Source organism: Sinocyclocheilus rhinocerous, unplaced genomic scaffold, assembly GCF_001515625.1.
Source record: "Sinocyclocheilus rhinocerous isolate Xijiao unplaced genomic scaffold, SAMN03320098_v1.1 scaffold930, whole genome shotgun sequence".
In the NCBI taxonomy this organism is placed as follows: Eukaryota; Metazoa; Chordata; class Actinopteri; order Cypriniformes; family Cyprinidae; genus Sinocyclocheilus; species Sinocyclocheilus rhinocerous.
The window spans coordinates 564,535-569,500 of NW_015654101.1; the positions used below are offsets into that span (position 1 = coordinate 564,535).

Here is a 4,966-nt window from a genome sequence, read left to right on the forward strand (position 1 = left end):
ACCAGATAGCTACAAAAAATATTTTTCAGTTAAATAGGATGTCAGAAATAGTTTCATCCAGATTTTAACAATATTTTTCTTGTACATTCTTTTTCTGTGACAGAAAATATATCTGTCCACTACAGTAGACGTCATGTATCAAAGGGTATAATTCTGCCTATATATAGGTTCTGCCTTATTTTGTATGTTTTATTAAAATTATGATATAATTTACACTTGAATGGTTTTATTGAACAGAAATATTAAATAGTCTTCAGATTTTAGCATTTATTTCCATGCTTACAGTCTATATTTATTTATTAAGTCATATAAAACTGTAGGCATGTATACATGTATACTGTATGAGTGCATTCACTTTTTATACCTTTGATGCATGGCGTCCACTGCAGTGGACATATATGTAACTCCCTCAAAATATAATATATTGACAAAATACATTTTTTCTTGTTTAAAAGTAAAAACAAACATGTAAAAAATAGTACTTTGTGATTTAATAATTCATGCATCAGAGTATAAGGAGCATTTCCTGTAATAAAGACCAGAAAAACAAAAAAAACAAACTTGCAGACAAATTAGTGAAATTAGTTATTTTTCTATTAGTTTACATGAAGATTGTGAACAAGGATCAAACCACAACTAAGAGTAGTATAAAGGACCAATTTAAAATTAGGGCAGCCCAATCCACACTCCAATTTGCTTTTTTGAAGTGTAGACCACTTAATTCTGGGACGCTTACCATTCCATATAACATTCAATATGCAAAATATTAATTTTTATTGTTGACATTTGGGCAGGTGGTGATGAAGGTAGGCACATCCATCTCTGAATGTCAGCTTCAACATTTCTATAAATTGACATATAATTAACTTTTGAAATGAGGGATAAGGTAGGTCTCAGCCCGATCCGTAAGTATGTTGATATCTGAATATTATTATGGAAATTAGAACCACCTGTATTGAGAGGCATAAAAATTGATTTAGAATTATAAATTTTAAATACAAAAAGCTTGCCAAATTCATCTAAGACTTTTAGGAATTATAGGCTGGTTTGGCTATTGCTACCAGAATGGTGAGTCAATTAAAACTAATTTAGTCATCAATCTAATTTTTACAGTTTATTTTCTCAATGTGTAGGAGTACACATTTCCCATGGTATCAAGTGCTGGTAACTGTTGGTTTACAGACAACAATGCAAAAATTACACACAGGCCATGTTTGAATGGAGAGACAGCATCTCACACACAAACACACTGGCTGCATCCGAAAACTCTAAAATGCTGCCTTCGAAGGCAGCATTCCAAGGCAGAAAGGCATCAAGGCACGTTCAAATCCAAATTCTGCTTTACTTTCTGTCTCCGGAGATACCTTCTTCTGATCGAATTTTGAAGGCAGCATAGATGTATCCTTCGCTGCCTTTGATATGCCCACAATCCTGTGCGTTCCATTCCGTGACGGTTGAGCTAAAAAAACAAAAACTCGTTCTATTTTGTTGTAGATCATTAAACCGTGTATATATATATATATATATATTTATTTCTATACATATATTACAGACTGTACAAGTTACAGGTTTTCATTCACAAAACTACAGTCATTTTAACCCATTGGAATTTAACAGTACATTACTGAATCCCTATACCATTAATCACAAAAGTTCCCACAGTTTCCCAACTCTGACAATTGTAAAGTGAATAAAATATAAAAATATAAGTGAATAAAAAGGTACCTACTTTAGCAACACATTAAACAGAAATAAATCATTATGAAATGCATGTAAAGGTGGAAATCATGACTCTGGGGAAACGCTAGACAAAGGGAGCCATCCAAAGCTGTCTCAACAGGATACTAGATAAAGTATAAAGCTTCAACAGGACAGATGCAGATGACAGTACAGACCATAACAGAGCTCCCGGAATAGGAGGAGGCCATGGTTCTGGCAGGGCTGTAGACGAAAAAAGAAATGTCAACTGTTCTAACAGAATCCCACAGGTAAAATAAGGCTTCATCAGCATGACTAAGACCAAGATGATCACAAATTGAATAGCCTGGGCTAGGGACAAGGTGATGAACTGGAACAGAGCAACCAGGACTGAACAAAGTGCCATGGGCAGAATAGCTATTAATTTCCCTCTTGTGAAAAACACTGAGGACGCACAAAAGGAATGAATTGAATCTTCTGTACCAGCAGATACATGCAAAGGCTGAGCCAACTTCTCTAATTCAGTAGGAATGGAAACAATGTGCAAAGGCTGAGCATGCAGGCTTCTCTGCACCAGCAGGGACGGAGGCAGTGCACAAAGGCTGAGCTGGCTTTGGAGTCTGAGAGAAAAGAAGTACATCAACTTGCCATAACTTCTCCACATCCTTATGCAACTGATCAATGGAGTGGGAAGCTTGAAAGAAACACTGTGTCGTGGAATTAGTTTTCTCACCCAAAGAAGTATAGGTCCCTGCAGTGTCCACCCCAGTCGAGTATGCAGAGTTAAGACCACTTGGTCTACTCAAATAAAATATCCCAGGATCTGGTTTGCATGCATTCACTTCATGTAGTATTCCTAGGTGATGATCTTGACACAATGGACATTTTATTTGCAGGTCACATTTGGATGATCTACGGGCCCAACCACATCTCCAACAAGGGTTATAGTCAACAATCCACTTCGTTTGGCTACTGTATCAAAGTTATGAAATTCAGGACAATGACTTGGTCATGATTACTGCAACCGTATGCACAAGATGGTTTATGGCCCTCTTTCCTTTCCTGTGATCTGTTAGTAGTTTCAGTTTTCTTTATCGGACTGGGATTCACTTTGTGTCTCACACCATTAAGGAAAGCAGATGTGTGAAATGGGGACTTGGTAGGCCTCACCTCTCTTGTCTGAAACGTGATGATGGACATGTGATGCAGAAGATAACTTCTTTACTCCTTCATGATCCCAGGATTGGAGCATACCCACAAGAGCTTGAACTCACAGCAAATTTGCCAAATCCAACAGAATCTCCTGAATGTACAGCTGGTAAGTTCTTAATAGCAGCAAGCTCCCATAGCACCAACTGGTGAGGCTGACCATATTTCTTCTGAAGAACCTTTAATGCAGTAGTGTAAAGAGGGGAATGATGGGCATAAGCCATGGCTAGATGTTGAGCTGCATCCAACTTCAAATGATCCAGAAGAATATGTGCTTGTATTGCTCAGTTTCTTCTGGTGGTAACAAATTCCTTAAAGCCATATTCAGCATGGCAAACTCTTAGTGGTCATCATGGAAATGAAAGTCTTACTTAGCCATAAGATGGATATAATTACGGATAAGAAAAATCAGGCAGGTATGGAGGCCTAATCCTCTACTTGGAAAAAAGGGCAGCCAACTTGGAGGCAGCCATGGAAGACAGGGCATACAAGATTCATGGATAACAAAGCTGAAGTTAGGGTAACAAACTGTCTTGCCTACCAAGCCAACTCACCGATAGCACATTCTAAGCCATTGAAAGTGTCTAAGCTTTCTGAAAATGCCTGGCAAGAGATCAGTGCTGATTTCTATGGTCCTCTACAAACAGGTGAATACATGCTTGTCATCATAGATGAATATTCTCGCTACCCTGCTGAAAATTCCAGCATTGCTGGTCACCAGCATAAGGTATGTTTTGCATGCTGGGATCAGCTTGGAATCTGGTGTGCTGGTGGACCAGCATTTGTTGTCTTCTGGGTGCTGGTATGATCCCAGAAAGACCACAACAAAACTTGTGTATGTGTTACATATCACATTTCTTAGTGCGTGTTTGTAGTTAAAGACCAATTTTCCAAATTAATTTTAATAAATTCTTTAAAGAAAAACACGTTTCTGCTTATGTTTACACAGTAAAATTCCCAGTGTTAAAGAAACACTGCTCAGTTTTCATATGGTCCTAGAGAGTAAAAGTAATAAAGTAGATTTACTCTACAAGTGATGACTGAGCGTTAGTGATGACACCTATGGTTAACAAGCAGAATCACTGAGGATAAGAGGAACAGCAAGAACAGAAAAACGTGAAGAAGTGAGCAGAAACACAATCAACTACTTACAGCCACACAGCCTTAGATGAAATCAATATCTCACCAGAGGATGATTAAACGACTTCAAAAACAAAATTACTATATTTACTTATTGCAAACCAGTTTGGCTTTATTTCTTTCATATGGTGCATGTACAAAGGTTGCTGAAGACTGTTACCATTATGGTGTTCTGAATTGTTGTTCCCTTCAGTTGGGCAATTGGCTGTTGACTTTGGTTGAATTAACTCTGTTTCAGCGATTGTTAAAAGTGCACGCTATTACTATTTTCAATAATATTTCATGGTCCTGACTGCACTGACATAACTTTAACTCTTTTTGAAGTATATAAGTGTGGCCTTCAGGTGCCTTACCGTGCTCAGAAAGGGACAAATGCCGTATTTAAACGATTAATAACATGTATATCCTAATTAAAAGGACAAAGGCAGGTGCTGCTGTACAAAATACATAACTCTTTATTCCTTATTACATATAATGCTAAAACATTTCACAGCATGACAGGTAAAAAGAGAGGGTATAATGTGGTGTACACAGGCAAGGCAGGTCATAAAGATTACACAAAGAACAGATCAGAAGACGAAACTCCAAATTTAAAATATACATCCCGTATCATATAAAACTTCATACCTGAAACAATTCAAATTGAGTCACACCGCAATCGACGGCTATCAATGCCATACAACTGACAGATGCACTTCAGTAACTCGCTCTCAAAATTTCGACCTTGGTCCGAATGGATACGCTTGGGGACCCTATACACATAGAACCAGCGTTCAGTGAGGATACGCACCACCGTACTTGCTTTCTGGTCTGGTGTAGGGTATGCTTGTGCAAACTTAGAGAACACATCAGTTACCACTAGAAGATTTTCTCTACCGTCACTGGCTCGTTCCAACATGGTGAAATCAATAGCCACAAT

The 4,966-nt window shown here is 37.9% G+C and overlaps 1 protein-coding gene across 1 annotated transcript in view; it reads right to left on the reverse strand.

Annotated features, from left to right (window-relative positions):
* Positions 1–4,624, reverse strand: part of LOC107716931 (ATP-dependent DNA helicase PIF1-like) — a 19,972-nt gene extending 15,348 nt beyond the window's left edge. Inside the window, exon 1 of the mRNA XM_016523552.1 lies at positions 4,614–4,624. The gene's annotated coding sequence lies outside the window, so the exon portion shown is untranslated. The remainder of the gene's footprint in view (positions 1–4,613) is intronic.
* Positions 4,625–4,966: the final 342 nt, after the last annotated feature.